Below are 14415 nucleotides of genomic sequence, written 5' to 3'. Positions count from 1 at the left end.
CTGCCTTCCTAGGGAAAATGCCCTTTGATTTGTCCAGTTGACAACGGGTTCTCTGAGCATGCATGCCCATTTGTGTCTAGCAGAGCACACTGAGTCAAGACAATCTCCTACTGGCACTCGAAGGTAGCCGTACAAATGTACACTTGGTCACTTCAGACACTTATTTATTTTCTATTAAAAAAATAACAGCATACTAGGATAATGAGAGAAGAGAGGTCCCTGGTTTAGCCAGAGCGGCCCAGGAGCTCTTGGGAAGTATCATTTGAGTTTAATTCCTGAAAGAATAGAATAAGCAATCTGTGCTGAGACCTGGGGTGTTTTGTGGGGAGCAAGTATAGGGGCTCCTGCAAGGTGGTATGACAGATAAAGGCAGGATTCAGATCCTATGGGACTATATAGATTATGGTGACATTCCAGATAACCTGAAGAGTAAAAGTCCATTATTTCTAATTATATCATTGGACCTAAATGATAATGAAGTTGGCCTTTGCCTTGTCTGGAGAGATGGATTACCTTTCCAGCTATGAGAAGATAATATGGGAACAAGTCACAAACTCGATCTGTAACCATTCTGCTATTGAGACATAAAGACCAATTAACAAAGTAAGTGAGGAACTTCAACAAGCTTACTGAGCAGGAGAGAAATAAAAGCTTGCTCACAGACATTCATTGTCTTTGTGTTATGTTTATGACTATTCTGAAGACAATCTGCAGCTGTTCCAAAACTGCAGGTGCTAAGGGAACTATTCGCACCAAGGTTTAAATATCAGTTTTATATGTAGGTGGACAAGCCATCAATCACTTGATTGTAGGCGGGAAACTCTTTGCTTAAGTCATCAACACTCCCAAGTGTAGCATTACCTGTGCTGAGCAAGAAGATCTCTGACTTTTTAAAGGTGTGACCTGATATTGAGAAATAGCATGGATAGGATCAGAGGTGAGGAGGACACAAAATCTGTCCCAACATCAGGAGTGTCTGGGACCAGCGGGACCCAGGCAAGCAGGAACTCTGCCAGGCCAGTGGCACGGGTTGCATCCAGTATGTCTGGGCCTGTGTCCTGACCAGACCTTGGGCACTAACTCTGCAGCCAGTCCCACAGTACCCAGAGGAAGCTCTACTTGCTGGCACTCTAACACACCCAGGATCACACTATCACAGGATCCCAGAATCACAGGATCACAGAGGCGGCTTGACACTGAGGAGTTCTGACACAACCAGGATCACAGGAAGGACAGGTTCCAGCCAGATATAGCCAAGGAAGGTCGCACCAGAAATAATCAGATGGCAGGAGGCAAGTGTAAGAACATAAGCAACAAAAACCAAGGTTACTTGGCATCATCAGAATGCTGTTCTCCCACCATAGCAAGCCTTGGACACACCATCACACCAGAAAAGCAAGATTCAGATCTAAAATCACTTCTCATGATGATGATAGAGGACTTTAAGGACATAAATAAGTCTCTTAAAGAAACACAAGAGAACACAGATAAACAGCTAGAAGCCCTTAAAGAGGAAACACAAAAATCCTTTAAAGAATTATAGGAAAACAAGTGAAACAGGTGAAGGAAATAAACAAAACCATCCAGAATCTAAAAATGGAACTAGAAACAATAAAGAAATCACAAAGGGAGACAACCCTGGAGATAGGAAATTTAGGAAAGAAATAAGGAGTCATAGATGCAAGCATCACCAACAGAATACAAGAGATAGAAGAGAGAATCTCAGGGACAGAAAACACCATAGAAAACATTGACACAAAAGTTAAAGAAAAGGCAAAAGGCAAAAAAACCTCCTAATTCAAAACATCCAGGAAATCCAGGACATAATGAGAAGATCAAACCTAAGGATAATTAGTGTGGAAGAGAGTGAAGATTTCCAACTTAAAGGGCCAGTAAATATCTTCAATAAAACTATAGAAGAAAACTTCTGTAACCTAAAGAAAGAAATACCCATGAACATACAAGAAGCCACAGAATTCCAAATAGACTGGACCAGAAAAGAAATTTCTCCCATCACATAAAAATCAAAACACCAAACACACTAAACAAAGAAAGAATATTAAAAGTAATAAGGGAAAAATGTCAAGTAACATATAAAGGCAGGCCTATCAGAATTACACCAGACGTCTCACTAGAGACTATGAAAGCTAGAAGATCTTGGGCAGAAGTCATACAGACACTAAGGGAACACAAATGCCAGCCCAGACTACTATACCCAGCAAAACTCTCAATCACCATAGATGGAGAAAACAAGATATTCCATGACAAAACCAAATTTATACTATATCTTTCCACAAATCCATCCCTACAAAGGATAATAGATGAAAAACACCAACAAAAGGAGCAAAACTACACCCTAGATGAAACAGGAAAGTAATCTTTCCACAAACCCACACAAAATAATTCCTCCTCTAACAACAAAAATAACAGGAACAATCACTTTTCCTTAATATCTCTTAATATGAAAATTAATATTGTCAACATACCCTAGTCGATTGAAATTCAAAATTATGAGGAATTAGAAATCTGTTGGCTACCATCTGGTGGTCTCTCTGGCAATTGGAGAAATAGGTCCAATATTGTACAATCCATACACACTTTTTCCTTGTTTGTTCATGACAGTGTCTTGCTGTGTACCACATAATGGTCTTGAAATCATGCTTTTCCTAGCTCAGCCTCACTATTAGTAGGATTGTTCATTTGATGTTTTTACACTATACTCTGATTTTCAGAACAGCTTACATATTTCAAAATTATTTATACAGCCAAAAGAAATGTAGACAATTAATTTGGGAAGCTGCTTGTAAGTGAACAACAAAGAGTGAGACTGAATGTTTTGCTTGATATTTATAATTATTGTATCAATTTTGAAGGTGAGGACTTTATAAGTTACTCTTTTTCTGAGATGAATGCTTTTCAAAATCATCACAGCTAATGAACCAAATTCTTACCCTCACCTAATATCTGTGCTACCCTCCAAGCAGAACCATTGTTCATTAAAACAGTTGATGAATGACTTCATGGATAGACCATCTTAATACCTATACCATTTCTTAAATGAATGTAACTTGTTCTCTGTGGGCTGAGAATAAAGTCACTCACTCAAGTCAAATAGCTTTGACCATAGCAGGAAGTCTGTATCCAAAAATCGAGCCTACAATTCATTTCTTGGTGCAGCAGAACTATCAACTCTCAGCTTAGCTATGATGGAGGTAAAATTCTTTGTGAAATCAAAGGGTCACTGAAGTACAGCCTTATTACAATGAACTCCAATGTTTAAAAACTGTTCTTATTTTGGGTTTGTATCACAGTAAGAGCCAAGATTTTAAGCTCTATTAAAAACAAAACAAACAAACAAAAAGACTTTTCTGTTTATGTTTATTAAAAAAAACTAGTAGTGATATATTATTTTAAAATATCATACAGTTAATATGTTTGGAGTTATTTAAAATGTATAAAATTAAAATTTATTAAAATTAAAATGTATTAAAATTGAGAAAAACATGTATTTTCAGTATTGTTGTAGACAAGTATCTACATAAGACTCTTCAATTGATTATTGTTTTATATCAAGCAACTTTTGGAATACTTATTTTTATTGTTACAATATTTTATAAATTTTAAAGTATATGAGAAAATAAAAAAATGAAAGGTATGGCAAGTATTGATGGAGGTTCTCTGGGAGGAGTTGGGATACAAAAGGGAAAGAAGAATGTGATGTAATTCTATTTACTTAAAGTATGTTTTTAAATGTTAACAAATTCAGATAAATTGAAATTATGTATCTTTTCTCATCATAATGCAATAAAGCTTAAATCAGGAGAGGGGGGGGGGGAGAGAAAGAGAGAGAGAGAGCATGAACTTAGACAAGTTTTATAACACCAGTAAGGAACCCTGTCATTTCTAAGAAATGAGATCCACTGGACCACATAAGCTAGACCCTGCCTTGCTCATAGCCATCATTTGTGTGCTAGCCAAAGAAACGTGACAAACTCAGGAGAGTTAACAAATTCCTAAAGCATCCTTGCTAGGACTAGGTAGGACGTCTAGTGGTCCTGACCTTTGCTTCAATCCCTCTCATTTCCATGAACTTCAAGGAGAATTGTTATCACTGACTTAGAAGCCATTTGAAATACTCTGCCTTTTCTAGTCTTTCTCTTCATTCATTTGACACTGAAGCTTCAGTGTGACTCTCCTCACATCGCTCACTCCTGAAACATGGTTGACAACTCCAGTCGACAATGAGGACAGTGTCAGCATGACAGAAAACACAAGCAGTGACATCATTCACCTTTGTCATGGCTGATTCCCACGACTGTTACTGGAGTTTTGGAGAGTGTGTATATAGGTCCATGTTAATGGGTATTTTCAAGGAAGAAGCATGGCATACTTTTTGAGGAGCAGCCTCTAGACTTGCACTATCTGGATTCAGACTCTACATCACCGAACTAGTGGTGTGATCTTGGCCAAGTTAAATTCTCTGTGTTTCTTTATTTGAAAAGGCAATGCAACTCATCGGTTCTTGTGGTAGTTAAACGAGTAAATATGTGGAAAAGTGTTTGGAGCTGTTCATAGTGCAGACTGCGTAGTACATAGTGGTTAGCCATCGTCACCATTATTGTTCTAATCCTACAAAGATATGACTTTCCAAATCAGGAAACAAGCCAGACAGTGTTATCCTGATGCTGGTGCCTGTCTCTAAAGGAAAGGCATGCTCATTTTCAATTATTCCTCTTCATGTTATCCTATAAAAGAAAACATTCTTCTGTTGACATATATTGAGGAGTTTTATGTGGCAAGCATTATTTATAAAACATGTGTGATCAACCATTACAATAAGCCAGCAAGCCAGGGTCTCTGGAGTTAAGTAGCTTGCATTCTAGTGGGTTGGGTGTCACTTTTGATTCATCTGGGATACATATATATGTATGTATGTGTGTGTGTGTGTATGTATATATATATATATATATATATATATATATATATATATATATATATATTTAAAGAAGAATCAGTCTCAAAGTATGAACTAAAAGAAAAGCCCATATATCCCACTTTTCAGTCAATAGGAAAGCGATTAACACATCAATGCCCATTAAGGCTATGGTTTAAGTATGTCACTCTTTATGCTATACACTGACTTTCTCACAGTGCTCTCCAGTTTGCCAAAGTATCTGAGCAGTAGGCTAGGCACACCATCAGGCTCCTTCACTGCAGGCAGTAACACACTTGACTATGAAAGACAAACTGCAGAGTGGGAGTGAGACTCATATGAGATACTAAAAATATTCATCAAACACAAAGAGAAGGAAATATCAAATCAAACTGAACTATATTTTCACCTTTGTTAAACTATTTCAACATTCCAAGTACACACCAAAGTACTTACCAAGAAGTTGGATGTGGCAAAGTGGTGCAACATCCATTTGCACATGTTCGTATGTGGAAAATAATGATACTGAATCTTAGGATAAGCTGAGGATGCTTAATACAGATCAACAGCCTGAACCACAATCCCATGAGATATATAGGCAAATCATCATAACTCACAGGACCTCAGTCTCCACCTCGGGATAAGAGAACAAGAGTTTTTACTTCCTTGATCCCAAAGGTATGGGTCAGATTCAGATCACTCTAGAAGAAGAAACAGGATGTCATCAATAATGATCTTGATGCTGAGTGTGATGGCTGGTTTTATGTCAACCTGACACAAGCCACAGCCATTTTGGAAGAGGGAACTTCCACTGAGAAAATTCCCCTACTATACTGGCCTGTGAGCACACCTGTGGTGTATTTTATTGATTGATTATTGATGTAAAAGGGCACAGATCACTGTGGTGGTGCCACCTCTGGGTACTGTTATATAGTCGACTGAAAAAGCCAGTCAGCATCATTCCTCCATGGCCTCTGCATCAGCTGGTGCTTCCAGGTTCCTAAGTCCCTGCCTTGGTTTTCCTCAGTGGTGGACATATTATCTGAAAGATGTAATAAAGTCTTTCCTCCCTATGTCGTTTTTGGTCATGAGATTTTATCACAGTAATAGGAACCCTAACTAAGGCACTGGGTGAGGACCATGTTGAAAAGTAGAGATGATCAGAGGACCACATCAGTCAATGATTCTCTCCAAGGACTTGATCTTTAGAGAGCTGGATGAACAGTCTTTGTAAAGCTGTTAGCACCGTGTCTGATGTTAGAGTTTGGAGTCCATGAGACAGACAATGAAGAGGGGAAATGGATGTGTAATGGAGATCAAGTGCAGGCCAGAAGCAAGGGCACAGCTGGAATTACACAAGTGAAAAATAAAACCCATGACTAATCCTGGTGCTTGACAAAAAGCAGGGCCCTTTCTCACAAAACTAAACTCACCTGACCCAGAAGTGCGAAGAGTGAAGGAGAATCCAGGGGGAAGACAGCAATGGTATACTTGGCCATTGCTTAGTCCCAGCTGCAAGGAGACTCAGAGGATCAGTCATAATATGTGAACTACAACAATATGGTGGTAGCTTCTCCTCTGGCCTCCGAAACACCCAAGAATTTTCTTTGTGATTCTCCTGTCACCAGACACATACAAAATTATTAATTTTCAGTTCGCCCTAGCCAAATTGATACACTACAAAGCATCACAAGCCTTTGACTTGGATTGAGAAATCGATGAAGCAATGTTCGCTTTCCTGTCCAGACAACCGTCACTATGTGCTAACATATCTATTGGGGTGTTGAAGGGCAGAGACACATCTGCAAATCAAATTTACAGCTTTCTTGTTCAGGGTCATTGAGTAAGCAACTTAACTCCTGAATCGCTGTTTCCTCATATCTCAAATGGACTATATGACCTGCCTTATATGTGTAATCAAAACCTAGGGAAACTATGTGGGAAAACTCTCACTCAGAGCCCACTTGCTAGGCAGTGCTCAGTGAGCAGTGGCTTTATTGAAATGGTCACTCACTACCAACTCTCAAGTGTTAACCAGATTCCCAGAGGTCTCTCTTTTATACACCATCTTAAGAAAAAGTTTCATAGGAGCACAAAAGAAGTTCAGATAATATTCTTGAGGCAAATGACCATGGAACCATTTCTACACAGAGTCACAAAGACTCAACTGTTTTCATATTTTTTTCCAGCTGCTAGAGATATTTGCTGAAAAAACACTGGTATTTGAAGTGTATCATTCCAAGTTGACTTACATAATGGGCTCATCAGAAAAAGCAATTAGCAGATATATTGAACAAAATACACCAAGGAAAAAAGTTATGAGTTGGGACTCTGGACTGTATAGGTTCAAATCCTGACTTCACTATTCATTTTACTTAGGCAAGTTAGGTCACCTATTCTATTTTCTACAGCTACAAAATTATTACTATTACTACTAGTAGTAATAATAATAAAAATCACAATCACAACAATAATAACTGTTAGTAATAATAATATGAGCATGGTTGTTACCGAAGAGGACTAAGTTAAAGTACACAGACTTGTAAACACAGTGATGTGTTCTCTGTTGCCACTCTTATCACCAACAGATTTCTCCTCTACTTTTAGCCAGGAATCAGCACCTATAAACTCTGCTCCATCTATATCAAAACACAAATCCTAAAAGCATTGAGAAAAATTGGCCTCCACCAAGGACCAGCATTGGATGCTCTAAGGCCTGCATTCCTTCTTACTGTAGCCTAGACGCTCCCCTTTGCCTGAGCAATTCTCCACTGGATTGTACTTCTGCCTAGATCTGAGGAAAAGATCAGCTCTTCATACTTTCCGAGTTGGATTACAGGGCTGTCCTCTTGGCTGGCTGTGAACACCTGCCACTCAGAATCCACAGAAAGCATCCATCTGCAACAACTTCACAGGTCTTTGGGCCTAAAAAGAAGCTATGATATAAAGTTCTTTTTCTTGTTTTGACAAATCAAAGCTATGTTTTTTTCAGTCCCATTCCTCTGAGGAGATGCCATTCTTCAAACACCCCTACACACACACACACACACACACACACACACACACACATACATGCACGTACGCACGCACATACACACACACTGCCCCAGAAAGACACTGGGAAATTGAAATTTTGAGCCCGCTGCTCTGTGAGGCATGAACTCTCTCAGATGTTTGCTTTCTCTAGCTTGGCACCTGCACTTTGCTATACCTTCATAGCCCAACAGTTTAAATCAAGATGTGCCTAATTCAGAACACAGACAGTCAAGGAAAGATTTCTGATTTTAAGTGGGATTCCTATAGATGATTTAGCAAATTTGAGCATATAATCTGTCCAAAGCACTAGCACGCTTAGCCTCAGACGGCCAATTTGTGTAGGCAAGGCTGTGGTTTTCCTTGCTCCTTGGAGCTGCTGCTGCCATTTCTGCAGCACAGCCTTCACTGACACATGAACTAGGAATGGATTTCTCATCTGTGCATGTGAGTGGTTTCCTTGACTTATGAGCTCCAAAACTCCGAGACACTTACAACCTGGGTGGCCACACAGGTATGAGTGTATAAAAGTCTGGCCTTAGTATAGCCGTAGGAGTGAAGACATTTGCTTCAAACAACACGTCTTGCTGGGAGCAGGCACTCCACCAGGAAAAGGCATATTTGTGGTCATGATGTACTGAGCAATACACAATACTGGAGATACACACCAAGAGCCAAAAATAAACGCAGCTCCTGAGAAGAAAGGACTGTGTGCCCCCTTTCCCCTCCTCCTTCTTCTAAAGCATCCAAGTGGCTTGCAATTGACCAGACATGCCAAAGGGAGGTATGTTTGTGAACCCAGCTGGAACACCAAAGGTAGACATTAAAATCTACACACACACACACACACACACACACACACAATTTTGAGAAAGGATCTCCTAATTTTTGGCAGATACACAAAAATATAAAAAGTTGTCTGGAGGAGAAAGATCTCTTTATTCAGACTTAGAAAAGTGTCCCACTAGCCTCATAGGGTTGCTTGAGACTTACGGATCTATTAGGACGTGAGCCTGGCCGGGCGCCTTTAATCCCAGCACTTGGGAGGCAGAGGCAGGTGGATTTCTGAGTTCGAGGCCAGCCTGGTCTACAGAGTGAGTTCCAGGATAGCCAGGGCTATACAGAGAAACCCTGTCTCAAAAAAAAAAAAACAAAAAACAAACAAACAAAAAAAAAAACATGAGCCTTATGACAGTGGCCTAGACCACACTAAGCCTGGGTGTTTCCTAGAGATTAGAAATCCATCTGTAGGATTCTATTCTACTGGGGCAGGACAAGGGTATGATGGGGCTTGGGCACATGAAACAAACACAAGTTCTCAGAATTTGTTTTCTCTTATGGGCACAGTCCAGAGTTGTCAGCAGCTTGCTCCTCAAAATGCCAAGAGAACTCTTGAAAGGTTCAGACCATTGGCCTGGTGAAGTTCACTCACGCCGGAAGTGCCTAACCCCCTGCCGTGACCTTCTCCCTCCTAAATGCCTAGTGAAGGAATTATCTTTAGTTATAAAAACTTATTATCCTATTAATATATAACTGTCAGAACTTGCACCATCATGATAAGCCATTGTGGATGAACTGAGATATGTGAATGGGCCACGGAGAATGCCTTGGTTTGACTCTGTCTGGCTGATACATTTACAGTCGAATTAAGATTTAAAGACACATTTTCTGACTGGAAAATAGACATATTCCTAACAAATTTTTTAACTAACATCTATGGATACATTTCTGATACATTTCTAACAAGTTGTTAGAAAACCTTTTAAATTAGAAATTATTACTAAAGTTATGGGAGAACCATTTCCCAGAGCCCCAAGATAAACTATTCAGTAGAGAAGCAATGGCAATTCTTGGAGATGAACAAATGAAGGGAATAAAAGAAATTCAAAACATGAATTTTGCCCTTGAATTTCCATTTTGGATTTATTTCAAGAATTTAGATTTCCAGTTATTTTTCATTATTGAATTTTCTTAAAGTAAAGCCATCGGTACCATATGCAATATCCAAGATGTCCCCAAATCACTTGTGTCAGGGGAGTAGCATATGATGTTCTCCTGATGTGGGATAATGTCTGTCCTTCATTACAGGGGAATCCTGGAGGTTTAGATATGTTGGTTGTTCTAAAAACAATGGGGATTGCCTAGGGCTGTGCAGACTTCTGGGAAACTTGAGTAGTGACTCCGCCCTCCCTTGCATATTCTGTATCAGGCAGTTTTTCATTATTACAGGGAAATACCAGAAGCTGATACTTTTAAAAATAAAAAGGGTTGTTTAACTCATATCCTTGGAAGCTGGAAGTCAAAACAGAGTGTTTCTTGGTATCTTGTCATCACAGAATCAGGAGCATGTGTAAGAGGGAGGAATCACAGGGTGAGCCAAAGAGCAGAGAGGAGTCAGTAATATTTTGTCTCAGAAAAACTGAGGATTCCAAGAGAAACATATCAATGTCCTCCACTGAGATGTCAAGAGCCACCTTCCCACTGAGCCCTTCCTCCTAAAGGCTCCACACCTGTCAGGCTCCAGGGATACAGGGGATGCGCATGTCTAAACTACGGTTTCTGTCATGCTACACTACCTTTGTTCTCTCATTGTGTCCATGTATCTGGGAACAGGCACACACATATGCAAGCATGCATTCACTCAGTTTCCTATGTCTAGGCCTACCTCTGCTGATTATCTTAGGTCTTCTACAATGAGGTCTCCTTGTAATGATTCAAGCACCACCTGCCTTTTCTTCAAGCCCTCCCGGGGTTCACACAACAAACTCATAGCTGCTTGGTTCAGTTGTAACTGAAAATTCATCTCCACATAGTGGTCTCCTAAGCCTACTTAGACAGCAAAGGCCTGCCAATGGGTCGGGAATAAGCTATATTCTCAGAGAAGCTCCATATGTGTGTGACTCCCTGAATAATTATTTCTGCTGTCACATGTCTGGCCTCTGACTCTGGCATTTGGCCACCTCTTTTTTCAACACACCCTTCTCTTGGCTCTCAGGGCACCATTGTGTTCTTCTGCTTTAGTCTCTGTCTCTATTAACAACAAAAACAATGACCATGAGAATTTTTAAGAACTGGGTGTTCTGCCTCGTGCATAATGCTATGCCTACTTTTAAGCACATTTCTACATTTTCACTCAGTTCCCAAGTGCTAGTTCCTCTCTCTACCTTCCCTCCTAGATCAGTGTCTCTGCAGAAGATCAGACAAAAGCTGTCCAGATGACTCAGGAGGAAAAGATGCCTGGCCCACCCTCTTCTGTATTCCAAGGGATGTTTTCTGACATCCACATCTAAATTGCGGCATGCATGCCTACATATACACATCATGCATGAGCATTCACACACACATACACGCTCATGCACACACATATGCATGAACTAATTTACTACTACTACCACTACGAGTACTATTACTACTATTCATCACCACCACCACCACCACCATCATCATCACCTTCTTCATCATAATATAATAGGCTGGTAAGATGGCTCAGTGACTAGGGGTGCTTGCACCCAACCTGGTGTAGTAGTTTGAATGAGAAAGGCACCAGAGGCTCTCGTATGTTTGAATACTTGGCTCCCCACTGGTGAAACTGTTTGGGAAAGATTAGCAGGTATGCCCTTGCTAGAGAATGTGTGTCACTGAGGGGTGGGAATTGAGGTTTCAAAACACTCTCCCTATCCCAGTGTGTTGCATTCTCTGACTGGTGCTCATGGATCTAGATAGGAGGTCTCAGCTACTGCCCCAGCACCATGCCCACAACTGCTACCATGCTCTGCACCATGATGGTCAAAGACCCTAACTCTCTAAAAATGTAAGCCACAAATACACTACTTCTTCTATAAGTTGTGCGGGTTGTGGCGTCTTTTCACAGCAATAGAAGAGTAACTAAGATGTCTGATGACCTGAGTTCAATCCCCAAAACAAACATGGTAGAAGGAGAGAATAGACGTCTGCACAAAATAAAATAAAAAATAAAATAAAGACAATGAACGGCAATATGTGGTCAGAAAGTGACACAACAAAGAAGGTAAGTAACCCAGGGCCAAAGGACCTGAGATTCAGCATATCACCATGCAAGGAATCTGAAATGCCGAGATGTTACCCCAAAGAAACAAAGAAAGTTTAGGAAGACACTTCAGAATGTGCTAAAGTAGAAGAAGCCAGAGGATAGTGCCAGGAAGACAAAGGGCACACACTTGGCAAAGGACACACACTTCCACCCAAAGCCTGAGTCCAATCAAATGTAAATTATTGAGTGTAATGTGGGAGTGGGTGATGGTGTCCTCCATGCCTGTTCATTAAAGCAAACCAATAGTTCTAGCCCACACTCAAAAAGTGGAGACAACTCATGACATAAAAACCAGAAGACAGGAGTACTGGGGACCATCTCAGATGCCACCTTGCAAAGTGACTACCACTCTCCACCAGTATACATAAATAGATCTTCATTATTAAATCTACATGCATACTAAGGTGTAGATGAAATTATTTTTCCTTTGAATGACTACCTACTATTGGATAGTTATAATTATAATTTTGATACATTAATTTTAGTACTTATTTAACTATTTCTAGATACTCCATTTCTAGAGGTAACATTGCTAGAACAAAAGATTGTGTGATTTTTACTTTTTAGAGTTTTTTGTTATCATTGTTTTGAGACAGAGTCTTACCCTCTGGGCTACCCTGGAACTCACTACATAGACCAAGCTGGCCTCGAACTCACTAAAAGCCACCTGCTTCTGCCTCCCAATGCTGGGATCAAAGGTGTATGCTACCACACCCAGCTAACTTTTAATTATCTGAGATGACTATTTTATCATTATGTGTGTTGATGTTTTGCCTGCATATATGTCTGTGTGCCTACTGGTACCCTCAGAGGCCAGGAGAGGGTGTCCTATCTTTATGAGCCACCCACTGTGTGGCTCTCACACAGAGAGAGTCACACAGTGACTGCTGCTGAGTCAACTCTCCAGCCCCTAAAGATTTCATAGTTATCTATTTATTTATTTATTTATTTATTTATTTATTTATGTGTATGTGCGCATGTGCCTTTGTGTCAACTTGTGTACCACATGTGTGTAGGTGTTGTGGAGGCCAGAAGAAGGCATCAGATCCCCTGAAACTGGAATTACAGATAATTGTGGCCCACTATGTGGGTGCTAGGAACCAAATCGGGGTCCTCTGAAAGCAATATTCATTCATAACTTCTAAACCATCTCTTTAGCCCTAGATATGTGTAATTTAATTATTCATACATTATCTTCCAAAAGTATTGGACCTATGTACTTTTCAACCATTTCTAAGTAATGATTTAAGTGCCATTTATTGAAGTAGCTGCAGACTATTCGGTTCTTCTATCCATCACAGATGCTGGGCAGGATGCTTCCTTCCTGCTACTGCCCAGCTGATACTCAAGGATCTCATGTAATCTCTATGAACTGTAAGGGTTGAAGGCGAGGATCCATTTCCCACCATCCCATTTTGGAAGGAACACATTCAAACCACAGCATTGCAACAGCAAACGGGTATGGCGATCTCATTGCCTGTGTGAAAAACTCGCTTGCTTACACAAGTTCCACTCTAGATGCTAAAACACCCCCGAAAGGAGCTTGCTTTCCTGAGGTGATTAAGGAGCCCACCTGCCCTGTCAAGTAGTTCTGCCTTCTCAACACATGGTTTCTGGCGGGAGAAAGATGAAGGATTTCGTAAGCACCTTTAAGACCCTCTGCCAGGAAGCGGCATTTATCACTTCACTCAAAGCACGTGCACTACAGCTAGTCACTAGCCAGGCCCAAGGAATTTTGGTGACAGTTCAATTTAAAAGGCTCCAATTCACCAAACATTAAATAGCTGACATCATTAAGGTTTAATATTAGCACATTTAAATGATGGCTGTTCACAGATACATAGCTTGGTGACAACTGTATGCAGGTGACAAATCGATGTGACATTTATTCAATTATATCTCTAACAAAATCATATCAGGTAAGCATACAATGTTATGGGCATCAGAGGCCCCTCCTAATGGCCCCAGATGTCATCAGCAAATCTATACCCCAGCCCCAACTTCAGGATTCCTTGGAAAGACTTACAAAAAAATAAACATCGTAGTGTCCTTCTTCAGTCCCGCCCCTACCGTGCTCAGACAGATGTGTGTCACTCGGCAGCCCATGTTGAGACAGCTGCTGCCAGATGGTGTCTTTTTTTAAGTGGACACAACTTGGCACCTGACTTTTCCACCTCTGCTGTTTCTAATCATCTCTTGCCTGGTCATATCAGAGTTAGGCTTAAAGACCCACTAGAACTGGATTCAAGGTTTATGAGAACGAGATGTAACTAGGACTCTCCCAGAGGTTTCAGAAGAACGGCTGGAGTCTGGCCCTGTGAATCACCACAAGGACCATTAAAACCAAAGAAATTACAACAGAGAGAGAGAGAGAGAGAGA

At 40.4% G+C, this 14415-nt stretch overlaps 1 pseudogene; it reads left to right on the top strand.

The window, feature by feature from the left end:
- Window positions 1–11963: 11963 nt before the first annotated feature.
- The window catches only part of LOC116085196, an 11114-nt pseudogene continuing 8662 nt past the window's right edge, over window positions 11964–14415 (top strand).

This window comes from Mastomys coucha, unplaced genomic scaffold (genome assembly GCF_008632895.1).
Source record: "Mastomys coucha isolate ucsf_1 unplaced genomic scaffold, UCSF_Mcou_1 pScaffold9, whole genome shotgun sequence".
Classification (NCBI taxonomy): Eukaryota; Metazoa; Chordata; class Mammalia; order Rodentia; family Muridae; genus Mastomys; species Mastomys coucha.
The sequence above is the reverse complement of the archived record's forward strand: the minus strand, read 5'-3'. Positions and strand labels throughout refer to the sequence as shown.